General features: G+C 37.5%; 1 protein-coding gene across 1 annotated transcript in view; it reads right to left on the bottom strand.

Moving 5' to 3' along the window:
- The window catches only part of LOC145979449 (uncharacterized), a 215684-nt gene that overhangs the window by 192914 nt on the left and 621 nt on the right, over window positions 1–22149 (bottom strand). The window lies entirely within an intron of this gene.

Genomic DNA, 22149 nt, shown 5'->3' with positions numbered 1-22149 from the left:
CGAATTTAAATTCAGTCTGGAAAAAAGGTTCCTGGACCGTATTTAAATTCAGTCTGGAAAAAAGGTTCCTGGACCGTATTTAAATTCAGTCTTAAAAAAGGTTCCTGGACCGTATTTAAATTCAGTCTTAAAAAAGGTTCCTGGACCGTATTTAAATTCAGTCTTAAAAAAGGTTCCTGGACCGTATTTAAATTCAGTCTTAAAAAAGGTTCCTGGACCGTATTTAAATTCAGTCTTAAAAAAGGTTCCTGGACCGTATTTAAATTCAGTCTTAAAAAAGGTTCCTGGACCGTATTTAAATTCAGTCTTAAAAAAGGTTCCTGGACCGTATTTAAATTCAGTCTTAAAAAAGGTTCCTGGACCGTATTTAAATTCAGTCTTAAAAAAGGTTCCTGGACCGTAGTTAAATTCAGTCTTAAAAAAGGTTCCTGGACCGTATTTAAATTCAGTCTTAAAAAAGGTTCCTGGACCGTATTTAAATTCAGTCTTAAAAAAGGTTCCTGGACCGTATTTAAATTCAGTCTTAAAAAAGGTTCCTGGACCGTATTTAAATTCAGTCTTAAAAAAGGTTCCTGGACCGTAGTTAAATTCAGTCTTAAAAAAGGTTCCTGGACCGTAGTTAAATTGATGGAGAAGAAAGGTCCCTGGACCGAATTGATATACTTTAAGAGATAAAAAGGTTCTTCACGGTCCAGAACCTATTTACGCTTGCTGATTTACTCTCCTGGACCGGAATGGATTTTATTTCAAATTCCTGGACCTTTAACAACCATGGTTTTAAGTCAACTTTATGCACAGTAAGGCTAATCGGGACTGGACCTACAGTTTAAAGTAGGACCCGAATGTGCACCCACCGGGTATCGAACCCGACACCGCTTGACTACAAGGCGGTGACGCTACCACTGCGCCGTCGGGGAGGCACTGAAAATTCCTCATTTAAACCTAACAATAACAGAATGAGAGTCGTCCATTCGCCACTGGCCACTGCTAACACCCACGACAACGAAGTCTTCCGACACGAAAACGTCCAATACGCAGGACAGGAGAATGGCAGTATCACGTGTTCGTCGTAACCAAGTGATTTTAAACTCAATGAAGTTGCGCAAGAGATCCCGTACAAGAAATAACATGGTCAGAAGCACGAGGGGGGAGTTATGTAACGTTCCTTCAGATGTCGACCTCAAAAATATCCACGTGAGCGTCCGTCCAGGTGCTGGCTAGAAGGCAGATACTCGCCGGCAGCGTTAGGAGCTGGCAATATTGTGCCAGCCGTGACGTAACGATGGAGAATCAACATGTCCACGAGCGCGGAGGTTGTGCAAAACAATTTCGTCTAGTTAAACCTAACATTTCAGGCGTTGGTCTGGCAACGTGTAATTAAGGATTGTACTCTTGAATGATAAATTAGGTTAATACGAAACTTAAGGCGGAGATTCAGTAAGAGTTTGTGTTACAAGGAAGAGGAAGGTATGGTTGGGATCAGTTGTTAAAAGTTCAATGACTGCAAGTAATAGTGTTTTTTAAGCTAAAATTGAAGCATTTAATTTGTAGTTTTTTCAAGGGGGCCCCGAAAGTGAGTTGTTGCAGGGGGATTTTTGTTGCGGATTTTTATGACATATCATATTTTCCCAGGCGCTGGTTTTCTGTTTGTTAAGTTAGTTTAAGCTCGTTTCTTGGTGTTTTGAAATCAATAACACTGCTTTTATTGGTCATATAAATGCATATTTCTACTATATTTTCGGTTTAGGACATAATATGGCCCAAAAGTGTGGAGTAAAAGCATATTTTCATGTTCAACACATAGTATTTCCGCTGTTTGAAAATAATTTCCTGGCTTGTTTCGCAAACTTATCTTAACGGCTGATTTTTTTTAGTTTGTTTCGACCTTGGTTGGAAAACGACCAACGGTGTATTTTTCCTGGACTAGCTTTAGAAAGTAAACAGTGAAATTGTTTTCCAATCGCTCTTTCTTTGTCCGCAATCGGCTTAAAGATTGTTAGGCTATTGTTGATTCCTTACCGTTAGCTGTTCTGCCCCTCCCACCCCCTCATCTATACACGGCAACCAGACAGCATTGGAAGTGTAGGTTATTTTCAGTGAGGGAGCGTATCAGTGCCAAGGCAGGGAAGAAAGGAATCATGTTGTTAACAGTTTGAAGCTTCCAGTTCGCAGTGCATCCAGAGACCATCTTTGCTCCAGAACATAGGCGCCGACACCATCGGGCTTGGGGGGGGGGGGGGGGGGCGGGGGCTCGAGCCCCCAAATGTTAACGATGTGGGGGCAGAACCCCCAAATAATTGCGCTTAAGAGGATTTAATGTATTATTTTGCTTCTCTTGTAAAGTTTACTCTGAATTGTGCCATATGAACTTAACTTTAAAAACAGATTTGAAATATAGACCATCAACTTTGGGGGGCTTAGACCGCTAAACCATCAACTTTGGGGGGGGGGGGCTATGACCAGATACAGCAAAATACATGACTTATTACTATATAGTAAGTATATAATTGTGAGTATTGTTAACATTTTTACTAAAAGAGTTTCAAAATAAGATGTGCATGAACTAGGAGAGTCGATGGGACGTTCGGGCTACAAATGGCTCTCACGTGACATTCAGAACGAGATCGTTGATATATTAGGGAGATCTGCTTTGCGCTCCATGAAAAGTCGGGGATATTTTGCTATTATGGTTGGCAAAACTTGGGACATATCCATTCGTGAACAATTGACATTCTGATTCGAACTGTAAATGAAAATTTTAATATTTTTAAGAAATTCATGGGCTTTTACGAGAGGCCAAAACTTACAAAAGGGAGGGAGGGAGTCATTGATCAATTTATTTCAGTGATCAGAGCCCCCCCCCCAATAATTTTGACAAGTCGGCGCCCCTGCTCCAGAAAGCAGGGGAACGAACTTTGCAAATAACACGCACGTTGTTATAATTTCAAGATGCCGAAAGTGAAGTGGCCAGAGAGTGTGAAATTATCGCGAGCGCAGAGTGAAGCAGCTGACAAAGTAAATGCAAAATTGAAAAGTGTGCTTCAACGAAACCCTGGATATTCAACCCTTTGTGAAATTTCTGACGTTGTTTGCGGAAAAGATGTGCAAGTGGGCGAAAATTTAGAACTTTCCCAAATGATCTAACATTTTTCAGATATGGAAAGAAGTTTCTCCAGGTATAAGACTGTGCTTGCGGACAACAGAAGGGCATTCAAATTTGATAATTTGAAAGTGCATATTGTAATTCAGTGCAACCGTAGTGATGGAGATGACGTGATGTAACTTTTTTTTAATGCATTTTCTGCACTGTACTTTTCAAACATTTTTATGAGAGCCAGAAGATGTTTTTGTACGTTTCATTTTCTTGTGATTCTTTATTTTAGAAAAGCATACTTCTTCTCAATAATTACCCCAAATATTATTCGTCCGTGTATGAATGAAAATGTATGTAATATAGTTTGTTTTTGGAAATTGTGCTTCATATATTTTTTAAACGTCAGTCATTTTAAATTTTACATATATCCTATTCGTTATATTTTCAGTTTTTAAGGTCATATTTTACTAATTTTAAGGACATAAATGCATATTACAGAAGTTTTTAGGTCATATAAAAATCCGAACACTAGTAACGAAAGTTGATTACGTAGACGATAATAAAAAAATCTTTAGAACACTGCAAATATTACAATTCTGACAAGTGTAACAAAATACATGTGGTTGCTTTGTAACCAAAGGGTCTCGATATCAAGTGGAAGCATATAGCGTTTCGTATCGAACTTTAAACTGTAGTTCCAGTCCCAATTGACCTATATGTGCATAAAGTGGAAATAAAACACCAAGTCAACAACAACAACCAGGGCCAGGTTAAGGTCGAGGGTATGATAGCCAAACGCTTTTCAAATGTTTGAAAAAAGTAGACCCTATTTTCGTGGCCAACCCTCACACATATTAGCGCTTTATTAGCGTAACGAAAATAAGAGAACTTTCCCAATCTCATCTTCGATATCGAAGATAACAGCGAGATATGGAATGCTTCACGTCGTTTGTTGCATAACTGGAGCGAAAATCTCGGACGCGCAAAAGTCGTTGATAATTCGATTTCCTCCTCCGTCGCCGGGGCGAAAAATGGCGGATCAGGAGCGTAACAATTACATGAAGGCAAGAGAGAGAACAAAATTGGAACAGTCATTTCTCGCTTTATACAGCGGAAACAGATTCGTGCACAAGTGTTCCATGACCGCGGCGCAATTTCGTTTTGTATCCTGCGTGTTCGCGTCAAGTGAGAACATTCCTGCAATGCAACTGTGGTTTCTAGAAGTTTCGAGTACATTTAAAGAGCTTTTTTTAAAGTTCCACCACCAGGGGGAAATGTGAAACGTACTGTGGAATGCGTAAATATTGCCAGGTAAATTGTCCACCACAATTTTCATTCATTCTTCACCTACGTCATACATTTTATTTGACAATTTGAACCTCACCGCATTGCTTAATAAAGTGGATGAACATTGTCGTGGACAATTTGCCTGATATAAAATGCAGTCCTACAACGTTTCAACGTGGCAGTAAGATATTGTCAGCAGGCATTTTCTCTCCGTCAAGGGTTTGGCACTCCTTTTAAAATAAAGCGTTCATCCCGTTTATTCAACCGTCTCTATTTTGGTTTTCTCGGCACATTCTGTGTTGAACCTTCCTCTCTAAATTTGTTTACTATGTACGAGATTGAACTGAGGAGTGTGATTTATTGACTGTTGTCCAATTTTTCTTAACGAATAACCTCTAAGGGCCAGATTTATAACAACATCCTTCACATCGGAACTAAGTTCCTTCACCTTGCCCATTTCGAACATGCTGATAGATAGATGATAGGCCTACAACAATACCTACGTCAGCATTCTTCTTGACGGGGAGCGCGCTTGGATGTTCAAACTTGTTACGTAGTTGCAAACTGCACGAAATCGCCCGAATAGCGGTGGCGCTGTATGCGAGGAAGATTGAATAACAATGTTGCATGAAAGAGCGTGTTTTTCTCTTTTCACACAAATTATATGCTCTGTTTATACACTTTGAACATACATTTTTATTGACATTTGTTGGTGAAACCTTCATTAACATTAATTTCCAAGTATATATGAAAATGATTATATTTACTAGTAGATATGACATTTTTTCCTCGCAAATTCTGTGTACGAATAACAATGTTAGCCTACATACTGTATCCATGTATTTTATCAGAATAGATTTGAAAAGAAGTTCAAACCCTAAGAAAGTGATTGAGAACTAATTATTCAAAATTCTCTGCGAAACGTATAAAGAACTTATAAACATTATGAAGTATACACTTTCTTCATGGAAATTAATGCAAACATCCAACATCACGCCATCTTTTATCTCCTATGAACTACAGTCACTTTCATAGTTGCCAGATAAAATTCGAGTTCAACTATGATGTTATGACGTGTAACAAAAACAACTCATTTTACAACCTGTTTTAACCTTTATTAGCACTCATTTTCCCCTCTTTTTTATTGCAAACGGTAAGATTTGAAAGTAATTCAGTTTCTTAAAAGGGTAATTTATGGTGCTCTTTAAGTCACACTAATCACACACCGTGGAAAAGATGGAATCTGCAGGTGAAAGTAATTTACAATATGACTTGGAACTTTTTCCTTGGAGTGATCTAAGATATGAGATGGACATTAAAACTTTCTTCGTTGTAATACAAGTTCCTTAGAAACCTGGAAGTCACGATTTGAAGTAAAAGTACCATGTTTATTAGATATTAATAAGGTAAAGTTAAAATATCGTACTTTTAAAGTAAATTTTAGAGGTATGCACCAAGATATACGTATATGTATTTAATATAAAAAACGATCATAGATGGCACCACACTGAATTAACACACATTTTTATAGTTTTGCAAGATATACTATACATGTTTAAAGAAAGTAAATAAAAAGAGTTATGTATTAACGAATTTCATAACATTCCTTGTCTATTATTATCATTTCCTTACGTGAGTGACTAAGTTATGTATATTGCATAAATATTGTTTAGAAATTTCGCTGTTCGTTACGAATTTATACATTGCTGAATTTCTTGTAATCGTATTGTGTTTATTGTAACTGCGAAAGTTGAGTGAAAATTGACGTACATGTCATTATTTTCTTCGAAATCTGCAGAAGTACAGTTCTATCATCTCTGGTAACTGAGAAGTTTCAAAGTATGTTACAAGCAAATGTGTGGTCTTCAATTTCAAAACATATTCCTTTTCCTACTTTGCTGTTTCTTTATCTTCAGATTTTAACTTCTAGTCAATGTTGCCACTACCAGAAGCACGATCTTCCTTTTGAAGGTAAGAAATTTCCCTGTATCTCATAACAATTGAAATCGTAATAACAAATTTTCAGCTATTATTATAAGTAGAGACTTTCACAGAAATATTGGGATAGACTGAATTAGTGAAAATGTGGGAAGAATGACTGATAATAAAATTGCGGAAGATATACAAAATATGAAGTTTCATAAACACGCAGCCAAGAGTTGTGTGCAAGATGACAAGTTATTAATTGTTCCCAAGACATTAATCACGATTAATTTTAAGAGTGAGGAATAAATTACGCTACCAAAAGAAATGAAAAATATATTATTGTATTCGAATATGAATTTAATAATGAAAGCTGAGTGTCTTCAAACATATCTGGAATTTTGAAATTTTCAATGATTTTTTTCTTTTCTTATAATCCAAAATTTTGCTTGAATTTTCCCACGACGAGGGACATTTCCTTTCGTGTGGTAAGGCGCTTCACACACAGAGCACGAATTATTGATGTGTGATTTTCATTGGTTGAAATGAGTTTGTGGATGTAAAATGGCGGACCTGTTAGATAAAGATTACAGAATTTTGGGGAACTATATTTTGAATATTTGTCCCGCATATGGTAATTGAAAACTAGTGAAATTGTGAAAATAGTACATTTTAAGTAAACATATGTACTCTAAATGGAAAAATATGATCCTCAAATATGTTATGCAAAATTCATGTATATCATTCCTATCTTGTGTCATTTTTGCTTTGCTAAATAGAAAAGGAAAAACATGCAATTACATAGCAATGATGGTTCAATTTATTGTGGGCATTTCCAAACCGTAAAAGATCGAATTTGTTAGCTCACTTAAAACGAGAAGGCTTTCCAGGATATCAAAAGATGGCGCTGAAGATAGTAACGCCTTTTAAATCGTCACACTTGTGGAAAGAAATGATTTAATCTCTCACTTTTCTTAGAAACAAATAGGCCTATATAAAATCAGTTTAGTTAAATGTAGAAGCAGAATTCAGAATGAAAGTTTCAGCTATTAAGACCAATATGACGAGACTTCTAAGCATAGGTGTAGCTAGAACTTTATATTTGGGTGTGCACAAAGAAAAAATGAGGTGGTGTACCTATTTCGTAGAAGATTTTGAACACAATCACTTGGCTCTTTAACTGCATTGATGTTTGTACAGGAATATAAATTCACTAAATGTCAGTGTTGAAAATTTCTGAATATATGTAGTAGAAAAAAAATCAAATTGCATAGAAATTACACACACACAAAATGTTCATAAATGTTACAAACAAATACATCAAAATGCACGTCATCTATAACAAGAGACGTCTGTCAAAAGGTACAATGTTCTTAAACTCATCAGTAACTTCATTTACATCAATAGACTAAGCTTTTTCCTGTTCCACAAATAGCAAGAGCAGGGCTTCCAATCTATCCTGCTTCTGAGTTTTGATTTGATTTGATTTAGTTTATTTTACTTCGCGTTTTGTGCCTCTTGGCTAATTTGCGAAGATGGGGATGAGTGATGAAATGATGAAATTGATGAATGGACATTCACAAACAACCAAGCCCGACCGGGATTCGAACCCTGCTTCTGAGTTGCTCTTAATTTAGTTTTAACTTGGGAAAGCTTGGAGAAAGCTCTCTCTCACACGTGCAGCTTGTGACAGGTATAGAAGAAAGGCGCTGTAGTACAGAGTAGAATGCAGTAAATATCTTCTTTCTCCAATGACATCGAAAATCTATAGACACCAGTTTCATCAGCGATAATGCACACGTTTGTGCCAAGTAATGACATTTTCAACTTCTTACAAACTTCCGATTATTTTCTCTCTTATTGAAATATCTGTCTTTAATTCTCTTTGATAAATCAGCCCATTAGGGTGTGCTAAGCACACCCGGCACACCCCGTAGCTACGCCTATGCTTCTAAGTGAAACGTAACAAGGCATCCTCGTCAAAGGAATATTAGGCCACTATCCGTTCTTTACAGAGATCGGTAAGTTCGTATGAACTTTCCAGCCTGATCATTACCGGTGCGTAGTTAAAGATCGGTTAGTTCATTGAACTCTCCAGCCTAATTATTGCCTATTTTTGTGGGAGCAGGAAAAGGTTTATTATCCATTTTGCCTTGACTCATCTCACTCAACAGGTCGCTAGGTGCCGTGGCTTGCCGCGAATTGATAGCTTCCTGGAGATGAGGCCTTTCTTGAAAAGGTTTATTATCCATCCGTTCTTTACTACGTGGTGCGTGGTTGTATACACATTGAGGATAAACTTGAGTTTTTAGAGGGCTCGTAGCGTCGAAACGAAACGTCAAACAGAAAAAAACGCTGTGAAAGTTTGTGCAATGGCATTGTATATATTCCGAGACGAGTGTTTAAAAATCGAGCCGAGCCCGAGAACCATGGGCGTCCCCAGAATCTTTTGTAAAGGGGGGGGGGGGGGGCGGGGTCCATGCCTTTGATAAAACCTGACTAGTAGATTTAATAACAATAATTATTATTAGCACGATTGTACTGTTATTTTACAATAATAACTATTACCATCAAATTGTATTCCAAATTATCTATTATTATTATTATTATTATTATAATACTCGATCCACAAGATGAGTGAATATCTAGTTCTACTCTTTTCCATTACTATTATTACTACTATTATCTTACATTTCATACAGTTAGTGTCCTGAATTTTATAGTTATTGTGTTTTCTTTTTAATTTTTACACACATCGTTCAAGAAATTTTACTCATAAAGTTTATGTTGTGTGGACTGTTACTTAAAATTTTTGGTATTTTGTAATTGTGAAACCATTCCATGGATTAAATAGTAGAATATGAAAATATAACGTGATTTCAGTATTTTACACTAAATTTTATCGATTGCACGATGTCAATTTCCAGGGTGGTTGACGAACCCGTCCCCCCCCCCCCCCCCCACGTCGTGACGCTCATGTTGGCAACGAGAGGACTGAGTAAGAATTGAAACAAAAGAACAAGAACAATTTCAGTCCTTAAGGGAATGAACCAGGAAAAAAAGAACGCTTTGTAATATTTTTGCAGCCGACTCTACGTGGACGTGACTGATAGAGGTAACCGTTAATCCTTTGCATTCTGCCGAGGTGTGAAATTAATCCACTTACGCGTACCGTTACTCAATGATGCGTAGCCGAAAGGTAATAGCATGGTATTTGCCTCCCCCCTTCCACCTCGCCCGTGGCCCCACGAAGTCCCTGCTGACCTACTGTCGGCGTGATATGCAAGCTGAGAATGTCACCGGTGTGACAATTACAATTTTCTTTCATGATGACGTAATCATACTAAAAAAAATACCCATTCAATGATGCCAATGCTATAGTAAGGATATCCGACAACTGGAATTGAATCGCTTTGAAATTCGATTCGATATCGAGATCGACACTACCGTTTAAAAATCGGTACGAAGATGAGATCGATATATTCGAGATTTGGGTAAATATGATTTGTATGACTTTTTTTGTGACGTACCAAAGTTGGATATTTGGTTGGGTATCAAGCGCCGTTTCCATACCGCCGCTGGCTAATCGTGACGATGAAGATGATTAGATTAAATCGATGGACCGACAAGACACACAGACACAAGCCAAGTCCAGGGTTCGAACCTATAACCTTCTAGTGAGGAGATTGTTAGTTGACAACTGGACGCTTTGAACCACCAATAAGGGCACCAAGGGGTTCATATTTTGTGTTTACATGTATTTTGTTTATTGTGCACTAAATCTTATTTTATTATAATTAGTATTATTTAAACATTTCTGTCTTATTGTATATGGGATAGAAATGTGTTTTGCTTAATATGCACTAAGTTTTCTTACCTTGTTTCAATTAGTACTTTTTGATAAAGTTACTATTATTATTAACTATTTACTTGCTTACACTGGATTGCATTTCAATCCATAATTTCTCGTATTACTATTCCTATTATTATTCAAGGGCGGGACTTTCATCTCCTAAATTACACTGAACTAACTACACTTCTTAATTTTTGGCTGTTCATTTAGTATTTAAACGCTAATCAAAGCGATTGAACCGGTTCATTTTTATGATAAACTAGCTGATTCCCCGGCGTTGCCCGGTTATTTATTTATCTATTAGACAGGAAAATAATGAATTCTAACTATAGTGTAAAATGTAACTAAGTTTATTTACAGGTATTTAAAAGTATAAGTACAGTATTCAAATTATAAAGTAAAATCTTTTACAAATTCACTATAATATTAATTTAACTCAAAACCTGATTATACTAAACAACATTTTTAGTTTCACCTCCAGGAGCAAGAATAAATTCTTTGGTGAACCCACCCCTTGAGTAAGCAACATAAAATTGTCCGTGGGAGAAACATAGCGGTCTTAAATCCACTCCGGTTGTCATCGAGAAAGCTCTCTCTCTCTCTCTCTCTCTCTCTCTCTCTCTCTCTCTCTCTCTCTCTCTCTCTCTCTCTCTCCTCCCTCTTTCTCTCTATCTCTCTCTCAAATGTCATGGTGAATGTCATCGATTAGCTAAGCGTCTCCGAAAACTATGGATTCCACACTAATATCGGTCGATTTCGATTATTTTTACATGTCACCCCCTTCACACCCCCAACCCTTAGGGGTGGCAGGGGTGTCTTATCCCCACAGTATTACTTTCCAGATTGTAAGTCATATGTGTACCAAGTTTGGTTGAAATTGCTCCAGGCGTTCCAGAGTTATGCCTGAACACACATACATCCATTTTTATATACGAGATGATATATAAGTAGATTAATGAATGACCATTGTGCACTGTTCAAGTGCATTGGCGATTCCACAACGTAAAAAATGTACATTATCTCATTAATAAATTAATGAAGGTGTTAATCGTAGATTGAGCTTGCCTTGTCTTCTCAGAGAAAAAAGATATTGAAAGAATTGATCTTACAAAATTAACTTTCACTAAAACTAAACCCTCTCCTTTACGAGAAAGACTATTTCTCCTGAAAGGATTTAGTTGCATAAAAGGTGTTAACCCTGCAGTAAGCGATAAGTCTAAAATATTGATTACAACAGTATTAAGAATCATTTTTTTGTGTACTTGTAAATAGTTGAAATCTTATAAATGCAACAACTAAAATGTATTCAAAAGATAATATATAAAATTGTACTTCTAGAGCCATCTATACCTACTTTTTTAAGTTTCTTCTTTTCATTTTTGGCAAAAAAATTATTGTTTTTCTTTATTGCTAGGCATCATAGGCGCCGACTCCATGGGGCTTGAGGGGGCTAGAGTCCCCCCAATGTTAACGATGTGGGGCCAGAGCCCCCCCAAATAATTTTGCTTAAGAGGATCTAATGTATTATTTTGCTTCTCTTGTAAAGTTTACTCTGAATTGTGCCACATGAACTTAACTTTAAATACACAATTGAAATGTTATAGATAGAGGCATGCATATTTCGTTTTTGACGAAAACACAAAATGTGAAATAACACATTCTAATGTTAATTTTTCATGTTTCTGAAAGGTGTGAGGTGCATTTTCCTACCCTGTTTTGTCACGAAATGATGCGAAATGAACTGCAAAATGCGAAATAGACTCTTAAACACAAAATTTACCGTTTATTTACAGACGCGACACTTTCTGAAGTCAGAATTATCCTGCGAGTTATGCAATTCATGTAAAAATGATTAATTCTGCTGTAAATATTTGAGAAACAAAAATGGACCCCTTTTTACAGGAATTAACTTAATATTCTGGTAATGATTTAATGTGCTATTAGAAGGGATATGTTTATATTGTGTAATAAGTGCAGTTTTAAAATCAAATTTGGGATTATATTCCCATTTTTAAAACCAAAATGTCATTTTATGTGCCGCTTTTTCACCGCTGTAACAGCGAAATTTCATTTTATTTACCGCTTTTGAACCCGAAATTGACTCTGTTTTTGTACCAAAAGTTTTCTTTTATATTTACCAAAAATATGTGCCTCTAGTTATAGACCATCAACTTTGGGGGGCTGAGACCGCTAAACCATCAACTTTGGGGGGCTATGACCAGAGACAGCAAAACACATGACTTATTACTATATACTAAGTATATAATTATGAGTATTGTTAACATTTTTACTAAAAAGAGTTTCAAAAGAAGATGTGCATGAACTAGGAGAGTGGATGGGACGTTCGGGCTACAAATGGCTCTCACATGACATTCAGAACGAGATCATTGATATATTAGGGAGATTTGTTTTGCGCTCCGTGGTAGCAGATATTAAAAGTCGAGAATATTTTGCTATTATGGCTGACAAAACTTGTGACATATCCATTCGTGAACAATTGACATTTTTCATTCGAACTGTGAATGAAAATTTTGATATTTTTGAGGAATTCATGGGCTTTTACGAGATTCCGAACACTGAGGCCAAAACTTAAAAAAGGGAGGGAGTGAGTCATTCATTAATTTATTTCAGTGATCAGAGCCCCCCCAATAAGGGGCGTCCTGTTTCTAACGTGTTATATTATATCACATATTCTGTGATTATATGTTCGTTGACATGTATTAGTAAGTCTTGTAACAAGAAATATATACGTGTGACCAGGTAGCAGCGATTGTGTGCCAAAGGAGGGGGGGGGGGAGGAGGGGCAAGGAAGGACAGTTTACTTTCTCTTGGTATAGATCCACCAAACTTTCTGAAACCTCGGAAAATATGCAAACTACACACACAGAAAACTAAATGCATCATACCGATTGATGCACCAGAATGCATCGATTGATGCACTTAGGTGTGTTTTGTAGGTTCTTCACAGAATCAGGTACACACCATTTGATGCATTTTGGTGCATTTTTGTAAGCCGTGAAAGAAACACCAAAGTGCATCATTTGATTCAAGAGAGGATTTCTATCAGTCGAGATGCACTTTAATGCATCAGTTGATGCACCTTCCTGCATCCAATGCTGGTCATGTTCCACATTTGATTTCGCGCCATTGTCAATTGGAGCTACGTAGACACCCCGGATTTGCTGTATTATTGCTGTTCTTTATGGACACCCTGTGTGTGTGTGTGTGTGTGTGTGTGTATATATATATATATATATACAGGGTGTCCCAGAAATAGGTGGCATAACTTCAGGAGCGTGTTCCTTACATGTAAACAATGAAAAAAGTTTATATGAACATAGGTGTGGGCTATATATATGTATATATATGTATGTATATATATATATATATATATATATATATATATATATATATATATATATATAGCTGAAATATGAGGGTGGGTGGTATATCCCACTACCCCCTCCCTCGAATGGAGTTTTCGCCACTGAATGCGATTGTTCAGTTTTGTCCAATAATAGCTCGTATCTTCTTGGACTAACATTTAAAAACAATTGAACGTCAACGTAGTGAATAGGAGTAGCTTGTCGTCGGTCCAGAAAGCCAGGAAACAGTGGCGATGGGACTCGATGCGCTGACCACGCGTCAACCAATGAGAAGCCGCCTAGCAAGCCCATTCCTTCAAAGGGCTGTTGCGCTTCGAAACACTGTTTCGAAAGGTGAAAGCTTGTCAAAATGATCCTGATTCAGGTTCGCGTTGTTGTTGTTGTTGACTGTTCTGGCCCTGCAAAGCATTGTGTACGACATGTTCCCCGAACATACTCCCACGGTTATTTTGACGCCATGCTTACGATTCGTCGCAGGTTCTAGCCAGAGTTGTTCAAGCTCCAGGACCCATAAATTCTAATGGGTTCTATCAGTGGGGGATTTAAAAAATTTAGGCCCCCTCCTAGGTTATGCCGGCTATCATTATTATATTAGTTTTGTATTAATGGTACTCATAGGCGCCGACTCCATAGGGCTTGGGGGGGGCTCGAGCCCCCCCAATGTTAACGATGTGGGGGCAGAACCCCCCAAATAATTTTGCTTAAGAGGATCTAATATATTATTTTGCTTCTCTTGTAAAGTTTACTCTGAATTGTGCCACATGAACTTAACTTTAAATACACATTTCAAATATTCTAGACCATCAACTTTGGGGGGGGGGGGGGCTATGACCAGAGACAGCAAAACACATGACTTATTACTATATACCAAGTATATAATTATGAGTATTGTTAACATTTTTACTAAAAAGAGTTTCAAAAGACGATGTGCATGAACTAGGGTAGTGGATGGGACGTTCGGGCTACAAATGGTTTCTCACATGACATTCAGAACGAGATCATTGATATATAAGGGAGATCTGTTTTGCGCTCCGTGGTAGCAGATATTAAAAGTCGAAAATATTTTGCTATTATGGTTGACAAAACTTGTGACATATCCATTCGTGAACAATTGACATTTTGCATTCGAACTGTGAATGAAAATTTTGATATTTTTGAGGAATGCATGGGCTTTTACGAGATTCCGAATACTGAGGCCAAAACTTAAAAAAGGGAGGGAGGGAGTCATTCATAAATTTAGTTCAGTGATCAGAGCCCCCCAATAATTTTGACAAGTCGGCGCCCCTGATGGTACTTCACATCCACTAATTGCATAACATAACCCACAACCCGTGGCTCTACACAGAGAAAAATGTTTGTTTGGATTAACCAAAAAAATGGTAGTGGTGAACAAATCGTTTGTTTAAATAGGCATCAACCAAACAATTGTTCACCAGTACCAAAATATTTGGTCAAGTTCTATTTGTTTGTCGTAAACAATTTTTTGGTTACCAAAACCAAATATTATTTTGGTAAATCTAAAAAAATGTAGCCCATTTGTTTAGGAAAACCAAATAACTTAGTCAAAATGACCAAATTATTTGTTAAATAATTTATTCATAATTAATTATGTTATAATCTGTCTAATTTTAGCTAGGGTGGATAGTTTTAAGAAACTAACTGATCTCAAAATACACATTCAGGATGTAAATTTAAAACCTTGCAGCGTTTGTTTTTCTGCGCCGGACTTAGCTTCTACTTATATGTTCAGAATCAAAAATGTTGCTCATGGGAGATTCACTTTTATTTACTACAGTACATTTTCTTCTTTAATTTGTAGCTTTAATGTTCACATATCTTTTGAAGAGTGTTAAAGCACAATTTTTCACTATGATTATAATCAAACATACTATTATTTGTTGTCCAAAAACTTATGTTTCTTCTACACATTTTGACAGAACCATCTAGCGGCCGGTGTAGGAAACTCAGTATAAAGTAAGTATATTCTGAGCTTTTTTTTCAGAATATTAGGTTTCACAGCAACATAACAACTCGCTTCGAGTAATTATCTATCTACATGAGTTTCAATTTTCGACAAAGGATTTTCATACTACACTCGACGAAACTGGACAATCGTTATTTCAAATTCGAAAGCACGCTCACGCACATATAGTAAATTTAACCAAACGTTTTGTTTCTCTTTACTTACATATGTATCATTTTGTTTACGAGTACCATATTTCGTCTGACCAAATTTTTTGGTATTCTTAAACAAAATTATTTAGTAATTACAAGCAACATTTCGTTATCGGAAACAAAAAGCATAACCAAACAGCTCAACCAAACTTTTTTGGTAATTCCAAACAAACCAGTTTTTTTTCTGTGTACAGCCCTGGAAGGTCCTTGGCCTATCTCCCGACTGCCAGTCTCCCTTCCACAATCCTACCTAGAGGTGTGGAGATCTTCAACCGATAATGGGGTGACGTGGGGTCAGCACGTCGAACCCTCAGCCGTTATAGGATATTTCCAAAAACGGGTTACGCTACTCACTCCTAGCTCCCCAATTGCCTCACGATGGTGGGTTGCCACCGGTCCTACACACAGGCCGAGAACCCAGGCGGACTCGAACCCATGCCGTTCCGCAGTCGGAGCCCAAACCACAGCACCAGACCGCAGGGCCGCGGAGAAGGACCCACAAACTGAATGCTCTGTATTAATAACATCTTTTTTTTTTTTTTTTTTGGTAAGGCAGAAACATTGCATAAGTAGATAGGAACGTGTTTTACACGTAAGTGAATAAATTGGGAGGCCTTTGTTAGGGCATTTTTGCATTTTTTGACCCTTTTTGGAGTAAACGTAATTTTTTAAACTTTTTAAACCGTTTAAGTCATTTTTCGGCTTTTTATAAGTCATATTATGCATTTTTCTACATTTTGGTGAAAGAAGGGGCATTTTACATGCAAATGTGACCCTTTGAAGGAGAGAGGTTCCCGACTCTCGTCTCGTTGCCTTCAGCGCAGTTCAGAACGACTGTGTTTGAAGAAACAAAGAAATTCTGTACAATATGTTTGATACAAGCTGTTGTGTAACAATTCAGCTCCAACAATGTGATTTCCCCCTCTATCAGTAAATACCTGTACATTGTTGTCAGTCGGATTATTGTTAAAAGAGAAGGGGTACAAAGTTTTGTGCTCTGTATCGGACATTTTGTCAGGGAAGCAATTTGCACTCCACGGAATTGAAAGTGACTTAACAGCAAGAGATATTGTTCATTTCAAGTACGCTCCTCTTGTGTCGGCGGAAGTCGAGAGAAGTTTTTCCGTGTACAAGGCTCTCTTGTCCGACAACCGACAATCATTCACTTCTGAAAATTGCATATGATTTTCGTTGTGTACTGCAACTCAGTACTTAAAGTGTAACAGATGACAAAAAGTTATCTTTCGTACTTGTACTACCATACGCAATGAACATGTGATAGATAGTGCAACGTTAATTTGTAATTTGAATTTCTCTTGGTAGTGTCTAAATTTGTTTCACAAATCTTTCAGAATTTCTAGGTCATCTTTCTAAGTTTATAGGACTTTTTCTTTCATGTATTAGGTCATAAATGCATTTTTTAAAGGTCATCTTTTGGCAATTTTAAGGTCATCAAAGACCTAGCTCTAATAAAACTTATGGTAACACTTTACTATAGGGGTGACGGATTTCTTACGCAAATCATTTTCTGTAGCGTTGTGGAAGTTCATGAATGTAGTTTTGATACATTTCAATGCGAATGCGTGTTGTTTTCTGCGAAAATCTTTTTCCGACACGCTGTTTCTGCTGCCGCCATTTGCTTTCTGCACGAGAGCACAATGTTCCGTGTGTTAGATGACGTAAACCCCGTAGTCAGTGTTTCAAACTCGCCGTGTTTTCACTATAACACGACGTGTCGAGTATTTTTTTTTTTTTTTTTTAACTATGCTTGCCTAACCTAACCTAACCTTACGGAAATGGTTTGTGGGGCTAACGTCAATGGTTTGCGAGGCATTAGCATAATTTCAAATCCGGGCACGAAAGTAGGTATTTTCCGGTGAACAAGGTTGCAACACTGCATAAATCGACAAAACACTCTCACAACGCGCGATGAACCAGCACGCTATCGCCATAATGTGTGTTACAGAATCGAAAAAACGAGTAACAGTAAGTACTCGTAAATGTAAGAAATAGACATTATTTTCATTAGAAATTCATTATTTCACCTAAAGAAATGTTCCGCATTCGAGAATAGTACGTTAGCAATGTAAAAAAGTGCGAAATAAATTATTTATAGGTGTCACCCTTATAATAAATTAGTACCAAACTTATTCATTAATCTTTCATGAAAAAAAGGAAACAAAAGAACATGACATGTTATATTTTGCTATTATCTCATTATTAAGGATTTTTAATGATCGTGGTCTTTGAAACTTCTGCCCCTTCAGCGTCTCATTTTTGTGCCCCCTACCCCTGGACTATAGCTATAGCCTAGGAGAGCCTAGTGGCAAATCCCCCATCCCCGGGTACTATTGGATTCCGTAACAGGACCGGAACCTTCTCTCTCGCACATTTTAAATTAGGTCCAAGTTGCGTATTGTTTCATTTCAGTACCGAACTTGAACCGTATTTTCATTGTTCCGAAAAAAAAGGTCCAGGGACCGAATTGAAATACGATAAGTATATTCTTGACGGTCCAGAACCCCTTGAAGCTTGCTGATTCCGGACCGGAATTGAATTTGTTTACGATTCACAGACCTTTAACAGCCCTGGTTGTAGCGTTGAATCAGGAATATGGTGGGAGATTGCCAGGTCCACTTTACGCACAGATAGGCTAATCGGGACTGGACCTACAGCTTAACGTACGATACGAACCACTGTGTGCTTCCACCGTTGATCGAATTTGGGAGGAGGAACGAGATAAGGATGAAGAAACTGTTTGATTTGGTTTTTCTGCACGTATGGCTAATCGCGAAGAAAGAAAGTAAGGAAGATAGAGAAAGGATAAACGTAGAAGGAGAACGAAGAGTAAGATTAAAACAGAGAAAGAAGGAAAGAGATAATGAAGAAGAAAGAAAAAGGGAGATAGAAGTGGAGAGAGGTGGAAAGGAGGGGAGAAAGGCAAAAAAGAGAAGAGAAGCATAAGGAGAAAGAAGAAGAGAGAATTAAAATGAACGAGTAGGATAGAATGAGAGAGAAGGAAAAGAGAACAAAAGCCAGAAGACTGTTTATGCTCCACTTTATGCTCAAATAGACCAATCGGGACTGGACGAACGGTTTCAAGTTAGATCCAAACCCTTTCATTACAAGGGGACAGCATTATGACTAGGGAGTGGAAGTTGATGAAATGTCATCTTTTTTCTGACATCTCGGACACGATGACCATTAAATATACACAATATTACACTTCGTCTAGAACCCAAAAAAAGGTAATTTTTGCTAATTTTCAGGTTTTAGCTCATTTTCCCGATTTTCGGCATTTTCCCGTCATCTTTCGTAATATTTTGTCACTTATTTCATTTTGGTAATATTCTTGAGTCTTTTCATCAAGGTGAACATAGGCCTATGCAGGATTGCAATTTACGAGCAAAATAAATGCTGAACTGCTGACAGTGTTGTGTCGGGGGAAACCACCAGATCAGATAAGGAGAGGCTGGAATTACCTCGCCAGACGGTGAAACCCGTGGGGAAATTTTTCTGGACAAAGATGTGGGTTTGGTTTGAGTTGGTGTTTTAAGTCCACTTTATGCACAGTAAGGCTAATCGGGACTGGACCTACAGTTTAAAGTGGGATCCGAACCACTTGAGCCTCCACCGGGTATCGAACCCGGAACCCCTTGATTACAAGGCAATTACTCTACCACTGCGCCATCGGGGAGGCCCCACAAAGATGTCGGAAATTAATGAATTTTACACCAATTCATTCAGTGTGTACGTCTTTCTTAAATTGTTTTAAAATTATTCGGTTGTTTTCATTGGAAATCTTTGTTGCATATTTTGTTTCCTTTTCATTTCAATTTTTAACCTGAAACTAACAAATTTAATGGTCATTTTTTCCATTTTTTAGGACATTCTATAGGTCATATACCTATATTTTTTAGGTCATCAACTTCCTCTACCTAGTTATCACGGAAACATCGCCTACCCTCAAGAGCAGCCATTTCGTATCAAAAGCGTTTGGAATACAACGAAAGAAGAACATCATGTACGTCCATCGTCCAGTGTTCGAATTGATGAGGGGCGGGTTAAGGTACCGTGCGTCCATTTCGATCTTTAGCCGAGAGATCGGGAGAAGCGTGGCGGGCGGCGCTGACGGAGATGCCGACATTTGCGGCCTGTAATGCCCGCTTATTTTTATGGACATATGCAGACATTTATATAAATATTGCAAAACGAGCACTAACCTGTGTTATAAGAGTGCGGTTTTAATTTTAGTAGCTTAGTGGCTGTATGTGCCGATGATTTTGACACGCCCATCTCCTGTAAAACACGGCGTAGAGGTTTGTTTGGAGAACGTTCTAACGCTGCACCAATATGATCGAGTTTTGCTTCGGTTAGAATCCGTCGTTTTTGCTTAGGTGTTTTAAAATTTAACGATACAGTTTCTCGTAATTTAAGGACAAGATGTCTAACCGTATCTCTATGTGGAGTTGAAACGCCTGGGAATTTCTGTACAAATTGCCTACACATGTCTCGACACGAGTCTGTTTTCACGTAAGTGTCATACATAAGAATTCTTTGTTCTAACGTGAACCTTGCGGCTGGCATTCCAATCCTCTCACTGACACAACACACATACACACTGCAATAACACAAACAAGTAACGGCAAGTAACCAAGAATAACACTCTTGCGCACAGTACGAAATTAACACGCTCTTGGTTTACATCTGCTCGCCACTATATTCACAGCTCTGTCTTCATCTAGTCGCGAAGGAACAAAAAAGTCGAGCTCGGAGATTTCGGATTGCAAGGAAGCTCACGAAAACCATTGACTTTTAACGGTTTCGTCTGCAGCGTAATCTTGATACAGTGTTGCACATTCGAAACCTCCAAACGATTCCCATCGCCACAAAACTCTTTCAAGGATATAAACTTAAGCAGGACGTTACTGGTCAAAATTATGATTAAAATGTTTTATTATCTGCGGCTCTTAACATAGTTTATAAAGCGTTTTTTTTTTGTGTATATAAGGGCAGAACTTGGATGAATTACAGATGATTAATTATAACACAGGTTAGTGCTCGTTTTGCAATATTTATATAAATGTCTGCATATGTCTATAAAAATAAGCGGGTATTGCAGGCCGCAAATGTCGGCATCTCCGTCAGCGCCGCCCGCCACGCTTCTCCCGATCTCTCGGCTGAAGATCGAAATGGACGCAATGTACTTGCACCCTTCTGCATTTCTAAACCATGGGTAAAAAATTCTCATCTTACACTATTAATTTATCATTTGTTTGCCAATAATTTTATTATTGCAACGAAGAGCACCCACAAGATTTTCTCTCAGGGGTGGCAGAGTCACAGAAATTTATTATCATTATTATTATTGTTGATATTATTACTGCTATTATTGTTTTTATGGCAACACTGAAACTGTCAAGTTATTAAAAAGTTGTATTTTTAAAAATAAACTTGACCTGTGGCATTATTAAATATGCCTTAAAATTGTTTGTATTGTAATGACACAATTTGACTTCAATTTTAATCAAGTTATATCATTTTATAAATTTGCAACGCATATCATAGCGAATGAATTTTCTTTGTTTTCGTAGATCTGCACAAAGGTAAAAGTGCATAATTTAAGTAATGTGTCATGATACTTTTGTTAGTTACTAGAAGGTCTAAATCAAGTTATTTTTTATTTACTTTACGTGAGAGTTATTAGATTTTGCTTTTCATATTCTTATTTCTAGATTTGGTTTTAAGTTTGGAGTATAATGTCTTGGAATTCTGCGTAGAAGAATGTTTGTGCAAGTCTCTTGCCCCATCTGTAGGCAAGAATAAGAAAAGCTTAACGGCGATATAAATATTGCGATTAAGAGTGGAAAAGAAAGCAGTTTTATGCTATATTATTAGTAGTATGATAGATCAATCTATCTATAATTATAGATTTCTCTATGGTAGTATCTTTTCGAAGATGTTTGAGGAGGTTTTAAATACCTAGATAACGCCCTGTCAAAACGTTCTTGAAGAAAGCTGTTGTCTATTGTGGTAGCACGTGGTATGAAGGAATTTAGGTGTTTAGGAAGTCTGGCACTACGCACCCTAGATCTGTGTCATAGCAAACGCGGTTAGCATCACTCTCCGGCTGCCTTTACACCCCCTCCCCCGGAAATTTCTGTAATGAGAGGCTGGGTGAACCCCAGTACCACTTATGCAGGGAGATCGTGTAAGACAGTACTGTCTGACATGACTCACCCAGAAAATTGAGCCAGTGCCTATTGCACGTTAGACACAGAAAGAAAATGCTAAATAAACAAATAATGCTGCCTCCATGTGGACAACACCCGGCCTTCTTGTTGCAGAGGTTAACTTAGAGGTCCTTGGTTCGAAATCTTGATAGAAAAATCAATGTTCCATTGCATTTACCGTTTCATCAACTGTCATAC

This window comes from Lepisma saccharinum, chromosome 26 (assembly GCF_977018435.1).
Source record: "Lepisma saccharinum chromosome 26, izLepSacc3.1, whole genome shotgun sequence".
Classification (NCBI taxonomy): domain Eukaryota; kingdom Metazoa; phylum Arthropoda; class Insecta; order Zygentoma; family Lepismatidae; genus Lepisma; species Lepisma saccharinum.
The sequence above is the reverse complement of the archived record's forward strand: the minus strand, read 5'-3'. Positions and strand labels throughout refer to the sequence as shown.